Genomic DNA, 15251 nt, shown 5'->3' on the forward strand with positions numbered 1-15251 from the left:
CTTCCCTTCCCTTCCCTTCCCTTCCCTTCCCTTTCATTTTCTTACTGGAACTTAGAAAAATATTTCAGGGATCATCTCTCAGTAAAAAAAGGAGTGCCTTTCTTCATAAATTTAAAAGGAAACTTCTGTTTGCTTCCTACAAATGACTTTGATCTCTCTTTTCATAAATATTAAACATGACATTATTTTCTAGTCACTCTTTATTTTGAAATTTGAATTAGAATTTAATCTTTAATGAAAAAAAGTAGAAAGGATCAGTTACAGTCGAATCCACAATTCACTGACTGACCAAATCACAGAATCAAGAAAGAGTTCTTTCTCTGGAATAGTTCAGGTTGGAAGGGACCTTAGAAGATCATCTAGTCCAATCCAGCCTTGCTCAAGCACAGCTATCTAGAGCAGGTGTTTCAGGACTGTGTTCAAGTGGTTTTTGAATAACTTCAAGGACAGAGACTCCACAGTCTCCTGGGGCAACCTGCTCCAGTGCTTGGTCACCCTCATAGCAAAGACGTTATTCTGTGGTTAGACGGAAGTGCCTGTATTTCAGTGTGTGTTTGTTGCCTCTTGTCTAGTCACCGAGCACTACTGAAAAGAGTCTCTTCATACTCTTTTGGTATTAATCTCAGTCTACTCTTCCTGAGGCTGAACAGACCCAGATCTCTCAGCCTTTCCTTGTATGAGAAATGCTCCAGAACATTAATTATCTCAGTATCCCTTTGCTGGACCCACTGCAGTAGCTCAATCTCTCTCGTGCTACTAATCCTATGTAAGCACGTAAAGTTTGGTTTTTGGATACTTCATTGCCTTCATGTCAGGTTTTGAAGTGGTTAATTGTTGACCTTAAAGTGCCTAATGGTTTGGAACTTTTTGTTAATTTAATCAATTAATCAAATAATCATATTCCTAAGAATGATGAAGAAAAAGTGTGAGGTATTCCTCTGTAATTTATCCATTTATCAACCACAATTTATCAGTTTAGCCATTTTTAGCCAATTTATCAATTTAGCCATTTATCAACCACAACTGTCACGTTATAATATTTCAACATTTTTTCACCATCACATGTTCCCTTATCAGATTTTTAATTTTGTGATTCTTTGGTTTAATATTATCATGTATCATAAACTGAGTTTGTGAAATGAGGTATATAAATATGCCTTTGATTGTGTATTTTTGCACAACACAGTAAGGTTATGAACCTGAACCTTTCATTTTCAGTAGGGAAGATCTCTTCCAAATGTGAGGAATTTGATCAGATCAAGTGAAAGCACAGGAGGAAGGACTGTTAATAAAGGAAAATAGAAGTATCAGGAATGAGTGTGATACAGAGGGATATTCATATAATTAATGAGCATGAAGCTTTTTATTCCTAAGTAGAGAATATAAGACTTATTTTATCCCAAACTATAATTCTTTTCTATATCTAGTAAGAAAGAGGAAGAAATTACTGTGATTTGTAGCACACAGAAAAGTTATGTTTGGGTGGAATCAGAAATGTGAAATATTTGGTAATTTCATTATTGGAGATTCCCTTTTGTTGTTCCATTCCATCATTTTTGGTTTGTTTGTTTTTGTTTTTATTGAGCAAGAAAGATTATGTTTGATCTTAACAAATGCCTTACTCTTTTACTTGCCAATTAGAAAAAATAAAGCCTTCCACAGCAAAAATGATTGTATATTTTGTCAGTTGAAGCTTGCCTGTTTAACATAATTCTTTTCTGGACTTTTCTTTGTCCGGGTAATTTACAGAATATCCTTAGTATTTTTGTGATTTTATGTGTGTATATGTGTGTGTGAGACTATTAATTTGGTGTCAGGATATTTGCTTGTGGCAGGGAGTAAACTCTCCTGAATTCATAAAAATATTTTTGGCTTGACAGTGGAGTAAGATCCTTCTGATGGAAAATTTATTAAAAAATTCAAATGAATCAACTTATTTCAGAATACAATATATTTCAGATTTTTCCTACTGAAAATATTTTCTTTCCTTTCTAAAATGAAACTTATCCATCCTCCTCTAACTAATATTTTTTGAGTTTGACTACCACTTTTCTCAAGTGAATACCTAAACATGAGACAGCTGTACAGTCAGAAAAGGTCGGTCTCCAATTCTCTTCCTGTGAGTGTATCATTTTCCATATATAAATATTAACTGAAGAAGAGAGTTGGACCTCATTCTCTCATATCACAAAGGAATGAATTGTGGTTACAGAATAATCTCTCAGTTTCCCCTTCTCAACTACAAAGAGGAGCATCCATATAGATTAGTACTTTAAATAATCATCTGGCATGTACAAAGGGCAGGTTAGATTTCACACTGAGTGAAGAAAAACAGGGAATTTGAAACATGCTCTTTATATCAAGGGTGACTTCCCTAACCATAGGGACTTGCCCATGCCAGACTGACAGATCTGCCTGTTCATACAAAACACTGAAATGTACCTTTTAGGAACTAGGTTGAATCTATTTATTTAATATTATTATTTTATTTTTTAACAGTTGTAAGAATGAGTCAAGACTTTTCTCATTTTCATTTTCAGCCAACACTTATGTGCATATACATGCACTGTGTTATTAAGATTAAAAGAAAATAGACCTGCTTTTTGGATTTTGTTATTGTGCTTTGGAGACAAATTTGAATAACTACTTTGTGCCTATGCACTGGAAAGACCACAGATTATACACGTACAAATTGTATCATACATTTACAGAGTGTATATATAAAATATATATTACATTTACAGAATGTATATGTAAATTTACAAAAATTTATAAAAGTAACAAATTTAATTAGAAATGCCCTTTAATACCATAAAGTAGCAGGACCCCGGGGAAGCCAGAGCAGCCCCAGTCCCAAGGGACATTGCACACTGCCATGGGGTTGGGCTATGTCAGGACTGGAACAAGGGGAAGCCAGGGATGAAATATTAAATGAAATTGCAGAAGTAACATTGTGTTTTGAACTGTTGATTTAACCATTTAAATAGACATATCTGTAAAATTTAAAGTCCAGTACCCTGTGGATGGAAGTTAGCTACTATCAGTGAGACTGTCAAAGAAGATTATTTCTAGGATCAGGCCTGCATTAATATGATTTTTTTTGAAAATGACATTTTGGAGAATCCTCTATGAAAACCAGTTTTGGAAGGAAATTCCTGAAGAGACTGTTCTCCCTACAAGTTGATTAAACCCTAATCACAGATAACTGCTATAAATGCATGCGGCCATAATGTAGAAAAATATTTTTATCGCACAGTTCATATTTCAGAATATTATTATCTTCAAATCTCCAAATTAACGCTATGGTATTTTATCCTCCTATAAAGATAAGGTGAATTGAATAAGATAAGTAGACATTTATTCATAAGAACCAAAAGGGAAATTTACTTTTTTGCACAGCTGACTACGGCTTTCATTTCAGGAAAATTGGCCCATTTGTGAATAAGTAATGGACTCATTTGAAAAGATGTGATGCACTTAGGGACATAGTTTAACAGGCATGATGTTGAAAGTCTTACAGTGGGGCTCTATGATCTTAAAGGTCTTTTCCAAACATAATGATTTTATGATTCTACGGTTCTATGAGTAAATCTGATGTCTTTTGGTGTGATTGCCTAGGATCTCCAGAAATTAAATTCTGCTTTGTCAAGAGATCATAACATAGCTATATTTAGTTTCAATGTGAAGCCAGCATAGACTAATATTGGCGATTTTATCAGCAATGATCATACAAGAAAATCTGCCATGGTGAACATGAAATACCTGTGATACACACTATGCTGTGTTTCCTCATCTTTTATATTCCTGGTGCTTTCACACTATCTGGGTTCTTCACAACTTTATTTTCTAATCTTTTTATTTTGTTTTTGTTTTTTTTTTTTTATTTTTATTTTTGTGTATGCAACAGGAATTTTCCCTGAACACCTGAAGTTTCTGCTAATTTTTCAAGCATTTCCTTTGATATGCATGTGACTTGTTGTTTGATTCTTTTCGCTCCATTCTTCATCTTCCCATATTATAAACTGTACATTTATCCTAGTAAAAAGCAGATTTCTCCCAAGTCCTTTCTTAAAGAGCAAATCAGCTCTACAAACTGAATTCCAATAATTTCATTTTTTCCCTGGCAGAATGCTCCATCTCTACAATATAATGAAATATTTAGGCTTCAGAAGCATGGCTGTGAGCAAGAGCTTGTATATAGACATTCTCTTTCCATTCCAAGTGAAAGCATAAAGACAGGTAATTTGCAAAGCTCATCCTCAGAATGGTATTTATCACACTTGGGTCCCAGAAACCAGCCATTTATGCTAAGGGGCAGTTAGTCTAGAAATCTCTATATCAAGATTTTTGCTCTTGTGAGAGACATGTGAAAGCAAAAAGGTGTTTGCTTTGAACATCTTTGCTTCTGTTGCACATTTCCTAAATCAGATACTTCAGTACTCCACTCTGTTTTATTTTATTCCTTTTTTTCTTTTATATACTCACATATTCATTCATATATACATAGACATATTTGTTCATGCATATCTTGTAAAATTTTAAGTCTGCCAATTTGAATTATAGAGTCATATGACTTCTTCAAAAAGAGCAAGCAATTCTTATTTCATCAAAAATTAATCAATATAGAAACTATGGCTATCACAAAAATTTGTGACCTTATAACCTTATAATTAAATTATGTTGCTACGGGCAAGAGACAAAATCCCCTTTGCAATATATCTTTATATAATTTTTTTGGATGTCACTTTTCTTTGAATATTATAATCTAGTACTCAGGTCATAAAATATTGCTAAAGAAATAAATACTTTGTGTAACTGGCTATTCTGGAACCATCATTTATTTAGATTAGTATTTCAAACTCAAAAAAACAGTTCAAATGAGAATTATAAGCTTTGAAGAGTAAGAAAATCCTTATGGTCTTTCCACTGTAAAATTATGTGCAAGACAGCATATTTTGAATGAAAAAGAACATCTGAAATGATTAGAAGATTTATTTATATTATGTAAAGTATAGCTACAGCAGATGAACAGAATTTCTCTAAACTGAGAGAACAGTCTTCCAGGGAAAATTTGCAGGTGCAAATTCAGTGGAATAAACCTTTCTTCAAAGAATGTTTAGTCTCCTGTCATCATTAAAGTAGATTCTTCCATTATTCTGTAATGGTGTTTGAGAGTCTCAATGTCATCCTTATGTGGCGATTACATGCATTTGCAAATTTCAAACAACTGTTTCTTATGTCTTTACGCTACTGTGAAGAAATATGTACTTTAGATGCCAAAGAGAGAAAGGTGTGATTTTCTTTTTAATACACAACTGCTGCATTTGATGGGATAAACATTATATGTTTTCACCATCAAACAGACATTTCCTTAGAAGAAAAACATTTTCCACTGAAAATTTCTGGGATAATGAGAGTCTATATTTACTGCAGTCAATCCTCTGTGTGTAATTTAACAAACTAGTAGTTTTTAGCTTACAAAATTGTAGTTTGCCCTGTTGTATAAAATGAAGTCAAGTTTTAGTCTGAGTAAGCAATTAACAAGTGCCTTCAGCTATGCTCAAACTATGCATTCTGGGAAGACCACAGGCTTTAGATATAACAGTGTGTTTTTATACGACCCTCTCCCCATTTGTGACCTAGTTAATGTGAAAAGACCTTGGGAAACATGGGCAAGCAGGAAGCCACGACGTGTTTCCCACCTTTCTGAACTGGAGGAATAAGTCCATGGAGTGTGATGAACATGTAAAAGAAGATGAAATATACTGAGAAAAAAAAATATCTCCTAAATATGTCATGAAAACATGCTTAACATGTAAGGTTGGAATCTTTACATGTGGGCTTTATACATTTGAACCTGAGTGAGTAAATTTACCAGTTTCTCAAGGAGCAGAAGAAGAATCTGAGCAATGTTAAGTTACAAACAGAAAAAGAAACAAGAGACAATGATCAGACTCAGCAGCACATTTAACTCTCTGTTTCAGTTGAATTTCAAGTCTGTTCATGAGACTTCTGTACTGAGGAGAGTACTAAGGACTACAGGGACTTCATTAGCTACAGTATGTGGAGAAAACAGGCATGCATATAGATGTCTGCAGGAACCACACAATAGGGAAACATTTCAGTTATGCAAAGATCATATAGTGGGCCATCAGGATTATCAAGATAACATAAGACGGATAGAGGAATGATTTTAACAATTTGTCTGTTTATTTTTTCTTTTTTTTTTTCCTTTTTTTAATTGAAGAATAATGAAATTAATCCGTCATGAAAATTCATTCATGGACAGACATTTATAATCAACAGCTTTACCTCAGACAAGTAAACTGCTAAAAGGGGGAAGGTTTTGGATATAGGAAAAAATCATAAAGCAAAACCTCTGTAAATCTGATCTGGGAATCTTGGAATCTGAGAGATTGTAGAAGGTTCAAAAGTTGTTTACTTTTTTGGACCCCATACTTCTAATTGCAGTAAGCTATTTATATTCCTACTTAGTGGGTAGTGGAACTTCCCTGAAAAATAATGAATTTTTAGTGGAATTTCTGATATACTATCCAGGATTACTTTCTTGGGGAAAAATATATTGAAGCTGATATCTGGATGATTTTTATTTCACAATTATTTAGGTGAAAAGATTCCCAAAACAAAATGAAACAAAAAATAACTTTGCAAACTTATGAAATGCATTTAAAAGAAGTGATACAAGATGCTTGGGAATACCCTATATAAAGAGATGCTCATGTTAAACAAATAAATTAGTGGTTGATAGGCTAGAGAGTATGTGAAAGTTTCTGCAATAGCTAGATGACATGTGTACAGCTTGCAACATTCTCCGGCCATTGACTGGCCAGTCTGAATTCTGCAAATACAGAATAGTAGCTATTGGCCCTACATACTGGAAAATAAATACTTATTTACTTGACAATGAAATAGGATTTAGAAAAGTTTAAAGTATCTCTGCCAAATGGTAAAAAATTCAGGAATGTTATGCATCCCAGATCGAGTGGTGGAAATTGACCAAGGAAAAGCTGGTTTTATATTCGTTTTCAGGACATTTGTATATAATTGGCAGCAAACAAGGAATTTACCTCTGTAAATACTACATTATATACAAGTGCAGACATATGATACATTTTCTGTTACACAGTAGAGCACATAGATAAAAAAAAAAAATACTGTGAGTACATTAATCAAATAATGTCATCTTTTTTATGGGAAGGCAGAATAAAGCTAATAGAAGAAATCAGAGGATATGTTTCTTGTAGAGGTAGAATAATATTAAAGATATTAAAGGTGAAGTATTTTCTTAAACATTATAGTACTGTAATTGTACTGCTATTGTTTTGGATGATCAAGAGAGATGAGATACACAAGTACACAAACAACCAAAATGACTGAAAATACCAGGAGGCATTGGGAAAACAAAAGGATGCCTGTGAGGAAGTATTTCTATTATTTACATCTATATACGTATATAGAGAGAATACAAGCTATTAATAATAAACAAATAAAAAACTTTTATATATTACTTTAAATTATCATGATCATACATAATGGAATTATTATAAGAGTATCGTGAATATATTCAGTCTGAAAAATCATTGCCCAGTTGTTTTGGCAGTGAAAAGGAAACCTTCCTAGACTGATAAGTTGACTGTAGAAAACTTATCAAAGATTTCTATGCATTTTTCATTGGTTTACAGTGATGCTTCCATCAAATGCTCTGTCTATAAGAAGCCTTTTGATACTTGTTGAAGAGATGAGTACAATAAATAAACACATAAAAAGGAAATATAATGATATAGTCCCTGTGACACAAGATGAAATGTTGTCTTCTAGTGCATGTAGAGATTGCAAAATAGTAGATATGCTGGAGTAATTTCAGAAAGTGTAGTCTGTAACCATTTATTTCCATAATGATCATGCCAGAACAATACAGGACAAAAGACAGAGTTGACAGGGGAGAGACACATGCATGTGTATGGATTTGGATGAATCTGGGTGGCAAAGTTAATAGAAAAAGGTAAGTTTGATTTCTTGTGTCAGAGCTTTTGATGGAATGTAATGTGTTAATGGTTGGCTTCAGTCTTATAGTTTCTGTATCTTGTTAATAACTCCTAATACTTACATGTCAATGCTTTCTCTACAGCTTTTTGAAAATCAAAGGAGGAGTAGACAGGAGCATTTCAAATAAAGCAAGGCTTTTTAATAAGTCTGTTGTTACATTTTTTTCACCTATTCCTTTGGATTGGGCAATAATCAGCTGTGCGAATTCAGGCTTTTTCCAGAGTTGGCAGAAAAAAACATGATTTCACTATTGTTATATATTTCATTTACAGTGAAAATACATCAATACATCAATATCAGTGGTCAGTACAGAAGATAAGCCATTTTAATCTCTTAAACAATTATTCAGTTTGAGTTTGAACCAATGCAATAAGAACAAGTTTTTGTAGGAAATTTTATGTTGCATTCTTGTTCTGCTAGAGATTTACAGATTATGACAGTTCTGTATGAAGAAAAAAACAAATCAGAGTTGATCATTCACAGTAATTTTGTATTCAAATTGAATGGAAAGTAGTGGCTTATCTTCTGACAAGGGCGGATGATATGGAAAATATGGACACTGACACTAGTATGAAAGGTTTGTCTTAACTGAAATACTTTTTGTTGTCATGCAGCATTTCTTACATATGTTTGCGTAGCTTTTACAGAAGATTTTTTCTTAAATTGTATACCTAGGTGTGGTCAAAACTGACCACTCATCTTCTAGTACCAGCTAGGTACTAGAGACAGGCTAGAGATCCTCTATAAGAAAATTTTCCACTTTGCAGGCTGTTTGATAACTTTATACCATGATACAATATCATGCAATGGTCCTCAAGCTCCTAAAGAGCTAGCTTGGTCACTGAAAGCACTACAATCTCTTTAGTGCATTGCTCAGACCAAAGTAACATATCTTGTTCCTCAGGTCATTTTATCTAAGTTTCTCTGCATAGCAATGCATTTGCAATCTAAATACAGCCATTCTTATGTATATATTAAGTTGCATTTTTACTGGAAAATTCAAGAGGAGACACTTTATCATTCAACTCCACAATTAAGGAATATACTGCTTTAAATGGTCTCAAGAAATATTTTTAGACTATTTTGGGAATTACATGATTTATGCAGAAGACAGTCTTTTAATACCTTTGAAATTAAAAACTGTTCTGTGGAAGAAACATATGTAAGTGATCTCTCTGGAACATATGATATTGAGACTGTGAAAATATCTGTAGTAAGTGACTGTGAAACTTACAAGTGTTTTACTTAAAAATTTGTATTGGTCTCTTAAGAAAATTTTTCTACAGGGGTGTCTACTCTTCTGTACAAAGTACGGAGTCCAAAATTTTTTGTGTGTCGTGTTCTAAACACGAAAGATATACTGGGATATATAGGTCTATCTGGGAAAATTGATAGAAATAATATATTATAAGCTTATCCCGTTGCACATTTTTCCTGAGCCCATTATGTAATGTTGATATGTTCTATGTCCAGAATATGTGATATAGCTGTTTGCCACAGGTCTATAGATTGAGATACTTCTCCCCAATGTGGAGATTCTATCCAATACCTGATAAGTAGTCAGATGTAACAGGAAGAGAGGTATAATATCAGCTATTAATATAAATAATTATTTTAATTAATATTAAACACAATTTGATATGAATTTTATCAATAAAATGACTCTAGAAAGCAAGACTCTTTATCTCTGAAAAATAGATTTTTACAGTTCTCTATCTCATATACAATCTCAATTTTTTTCGTCTTAGAGCTCACATAATGGTCATTGGTTTTCTTTTTAAAGTTACTGTCTGCTTTCCTCAAGGAAAGGGTTTTTTTTTTATTTTTGGGTGAGGGCAGGGGTGGAATGATGCTGCTAATTCTGCTGGGAGAGAAGTTGTGGCTATCCTGGGACTAAGGAACAGGAAATATTGTGAATACCAGAGAGAATGAGGTCAGGAGCACGATCCGCAGGAAATTCAGCTGACATGAAAAGAGAGTAAGATAACTCTAATATCAAGGAAATCATAGGACTTTCAAGAGAAGTCTCAAAGAAGCACAAACAGAATACATGTTAGAGGAAACACATCATTTATTTCTGGTGTGACTGCACTGATACAGTGACACTGTACAAGGAATGATTACCGATGAGATGATAAAAGGCGGTAGGGAGCCCTGGGTAGAGATATCTATGAAAGGCCATAAATACATGATTCATCAAAACTGAGACTCCTTAAAAGCATTTCAGTTTTGAAACTTGTGAAAGACTTCCTTCTGGGGTAAGGGCATTTGAGATATTTGGCACATGCAATTGAACCGGTTCCCATTTCTCTTCTATTAACAATAGTAAATATTTGAATTTCCATTTCAATTTTCACTTTGAAAGAGACTACACATTGAAGAATCTTATTTATTTGTTTATAAAGTTAAAATATCAACTTTGTTCATATTTTCAAAATTTACATTAAGAAAATGAATGTTCACATTATCACTCCATCTGGATTCTAACACGTGAGATAGGTGTTTTCATGCTACTAGTTAATCAGAACTACATCTATAGTTTCTGCCTCACAACCATAATTAGCAGAATAATTATCAAACCTTGTGGCTATGACAGAAAAGAATGCTTGTGTTTTAGAGATTAATTTGACTGTGCACAAAGTTTTAGAGTTCTAGATAATCTTATCTAGACTGTATTGTGTCTCTAAGCACTGCTTTTTATTAATACAACTTTAAATATGCATGTTGGAAAATATTTGAATCTGAAAAAAAAAAAAAAAAATACTCCAGTATAGGATTTTTTTATAGTGCCTTTATTTTTGTAACACAAAAGTTGCATGTAAATGCAATAATTTTACACCTGCTGTTAGGACAGTGGCTGTAGGACTAGACTGCTCTTATGAACATTTAGTTATATCATAGAATCATAGAATCATAGAATGCCGAAGGTTGGAAGGGACCTCAGAGGTCATCGAGTCCAACCCCCCTGCTCATGCAGGGTCACCTAGAGCACGTGGCACAGGGCTGCATCCAAGCGGGTTTTAAAGATCTCCAAAGAAGGAGACTCCACAACCTCTCTGGGCAGCCTGTTCCAGTGCTTTGTCACCCKCACAGTGAAGAAATGCTTCCTTAAGTTCCTGTGGAACTTCCGATGCTTCAGTTTGAAGCCATTTCCTCTAGTCCTATCCCTGCCCACCACTGAAAAGAGGCCGCCCCCCTCCTCCTCACTGCCTCCCTTGAGGTATTTATACACGCTGATCAGGTCCCCCCTCAGCCTCCTCTTCTCCAGGCTGAACAGGCCCAGCTCCCTCAGCCTTTGCTCATAGGGCAGATGTTCCAGGCCCCTGATCATCCTGGTAGCCCTGCGCTGGACTCTCTCCAGCAGCTCCACATCCCTCTTGTCCTGGGGAGCCCAGAACTGGACGCAGTACTCCAGATGTGGCCTCACCAGGGCTGAGTAGAGGGGGATGATCACTTCCCTTGACCTGCTGGAGACGCTTTTCTTAATGCACCCCAGGATCCCGTTGGCCTTCTTGGCCACCAGGGCACACTGCTGCCTCATGGTCAACTTGTCGTCCACCATGATACCCAGGTCCCTCTCTGCGGGGCTGCTCTCCAGCAGGTCCACCCCTAATCTGTCCTGGTGTCCAGGGTTATTCCTCCCCAAGTGCAGGACCTTACACTTGCCCTTGTTGAACCTCATGAGGTTTCTCGCCGCCCAGTCCTCCCGTCTGTCCAGGTCCCTCTGGATGGCAGCACAGCCCTCAGGGCTATCAGCTACTCCACCCAGTTTGGTATCGTCGGCAAACTTGCTGAGGGAGCACTCCAGCCCTTCATCCAGGTCGTTAATGAATAAGTTGAACAGGACCGGACCGAGAACTGACCCCTGGGGGACACCACTAAGTACAGGCCTCCAGCTGGACTCCGCACCATTGACAACCACTCTCTGCACCCTGCCATCGAGCCAATTCCTAATCCACCTCCCCGTCCACTCATCTATCCCACACCTTCGGAGCTTGCCCAGGAGGATGCTGTGAGGGACAGTGTCAAAAGCCTTGCTCAAATCCAGATAGATGACATCCACCGCTCTGCCCTCATCTATCCAGCTAGATATTCCTTCGTAGAAGGTGATCAGGTTAGTCAAGCAGGATTTCCCCTTGGTGAATCCATGCTGGCTACTCCTGAGCACCTTCTTCTCCTCCATGTGTCTGGAGAGATCAGCCAGGATGAGCTGCTCCATCACTTTCCCGGGGATGGAGGTGAGGCTCACCGGCCTGTAGTTACTACAGTAACTACCGGCCTGTAGTTACTATATGACTGGAACTTTAGTGCTACTCAGAAAAAGTGTTACCAACTTAGAGTGTATATTCTCTCCTGTGGATATTCAGACTTTCTGGATAACACAGTTACTTTAGATATGGATGTCGCTGGTTATGCACCATAATAAATAGCCCATGGTTCTAGGCGAACTCATGAAGTTTGGGTCCTCCACAAACTGCATTTTGGAATGGATTTGATTGGGAAGAGATGGACATAAGGAAACTAAACCACTGTGAAGAAAAAGAAAAAAAGAAACAAACTTGTAGGAGTCAATGAAGAAACCTTGTGGCAAACAGCAGATGTCTGATATTCTTCTGCGTTGGTTATATTACCTGGACAATGACCCATTTTTTATTTATATAAAAAAAAGTTGATATCTGAGTTTTTAATGCTTTGTTTGGGTAAATGTGGCTGTGTTGGATTACAGTTTAGATTATACTTTTTACCTTAAGCATCTTCCCAAAGTATCTAATTGAAATCATTATGGCATTGTACAAAGGATAGTCTAATACCAGGTGAAACTATGTCAGAATTTAGCCAGAAAAGTTCTGAAATGATTATGGCTTATGCTGCCAATTTAAAATACAAACAACAAATGAAAGGTAAGGATTAAAGAAATCACAGAATAGGGAGGAAAAAATTATATATTATGGGATATATATTACATCCCATAACTATTATGGGATATATAAATGTTTCAGTAGGATAGAGGTGAATACTCGACCTGTAGAAAAAGCTGTACAAAAATATATGGGAATTGTATGTTTTAGGGGGAAGTTTCTACTATTCAAGTTCCTACTTTAACATTTTTTTTTTTAATCTGTAAAAATGCAGAACAGGTAGGACTGGAGCCAATAATCATACAATGGAGCTTGAAATCTTTACATCACTCATAAAGAAGGCACCTTTCCTGAAATTTCAGTACAATAAGGGCCAGACAAGGCTGTCACCTGATGCCAGTAAGCTGCACATTAGGGGCACACTTGTACAAAAGCAGAGCAATCACTTGAGAACTGCAGTTTGCGCTTTCAAAGATGATGCTGTGACTGAGTGTCTGTGCAGAAATAGAAAGAAAAAAAAACTCTCTAACAGTACTGTACATAAGGAAAGTATTTTTTTTTAAGGCAGATAAGGAGAAAGGTCATGAGCTTTGAACAACAGCTACAAAAAATCAGTTAGAAATGATTTATTGATTTCAGAAACTTTTTCATTTTCAATTGTATGTTTTACAAGCAGAGATGAACTAGGAAAATTTAAGTGTGATAACTGAAATCTGCTTTACGTTTGGGATAGAAGTGAAGGAGGATGACATAGGAATCTAATATTGAAACTATGAACCTGATCAGAAAAAAATTCACAAGGTTTGACATTCCTCTTCCACAAGATGTAGTCTGTCACTGCAGAAGATGCAGCATAATATCACACTGTCAAGGATGGTGATGGCTATTAATATCTTGCCCTTAAAAAGCTTTGAAGCTGATCTCTGTGACATAGATGCTACTCCATTTAAAATTTCTCTATTGTATCCTGCATCAGTTTCCTATTTTCCAAATGTAGTATTCTGTAGTTACTTTGCAAAGTACCATCCCTAATTTTATTTCATTTGCTCAGACGTTGTTCAATATAGAACAATGAGCAGACCATTCAACTAATTATGCAAAAATTAAAGTTAAATATCACAAGAGACTTTATGTATGTGTAAGCATGTATATATAAACATATATATGAAGACGAAAGATATGGGATTTATGTATATGCTACTTAAACTACATATAAAAAGTAAGAATACGGGCACAGAAGATAGTGGTCATTGTAGAGTTTTATGATATCTTGCAGAGGTGGTAGCTAAAGAAAAACACACATATTTGGGATATAAACCCTGTTTTCAGAATCTTCAACAGGAGGAGATTGCAAAGAGATGAGTGCTTCATGCCTATCTAGAAAAAAACAGGCTGCTCAGTGTGAAAGGATCGGAGTGCACCTGAAGGAAGTGCTGAGCAATGTTGCCCAGAGCAAATATGTAGTAGAACACATATTCTCTTAGGAAAGGGTTGTTGCAAGGACAGCTAATGTGTAACTGTGTGTTGCAAGGCAATACTTCTGGAACATTCCTGTAAAACTGGTTTGACGTCTGTACAAAAGCAGAGCCAGCCTGGACTTCCCCGTGCAAGCAAAGACCATTTGTATAGGAGAGAAGTGGACCTTGTATCTTGCATTTTTAGATATTAGAATGATATTTGTAGTTCTTTGATAAATAAAAAAAAAAAAAAGACCCACTGTAGAAATGAGCCCAAAATATATATATATATACATATATATATTTTGCTTGCAGGATAGCTGCAAGCAAAGGGCATAGTCTTGACTTATGGATGGTCAAGGCCATGGCATGAGAGTGAGCACTGCAGCTCCTATCCTAGCTGGCTCACTTGGCTTTCCTCTCCTTTCAAGGAGACCGATTTGTGTCGGCCTCTGGCGTGCACCCGTCTTGTCCTGGATGCAGCCTCGGAGGAAAAGGATCCTGGTGCGCCAGCCCTTCAGCATCACAGCTCGATTGACAGTCTTTAACCTGAGTCACCTGAGAACATGGCATTGTTCTCTTGCTGAGCAGCTTCTTAGCCTGGCTCTATGTCTTCTCCTTGCCTTATAGTCTGATTTTAGTCAAACTAATATAATTATTCCCTGTGTCTTACCATTTTTCTTCCCTGGATATCAAATATACCCTTCTTAACTAGCCAGCTCCTTTCCCTAAATTGGTGCTAACTATTGGTCCTCTTCTCTTTGCTCACTTTTTTTTCCATCTGAGATATTCTTTAATCCTACTTTCTTTTTCTCTGTGAGGTCTATACCATAATTTCCTCCCCCTTCCACTTGTTTGTTCCCATTTT

This window comes from Nothoprocta perdicaria, unplaced genomic scaffold, assembly GCF_003342845.1.
Source record: "Nothoprocta perdicaria isolate Ctin4 unplaced genomic scaffold, notPer1 scaffold_67, whole genome shotgun sequence".
NCBI lineage: Eukaryota > Metazoa > Chordata > Aves > Tinamiformes > Tinamidae > Nothoprocta > Nothoprocta perdicaria.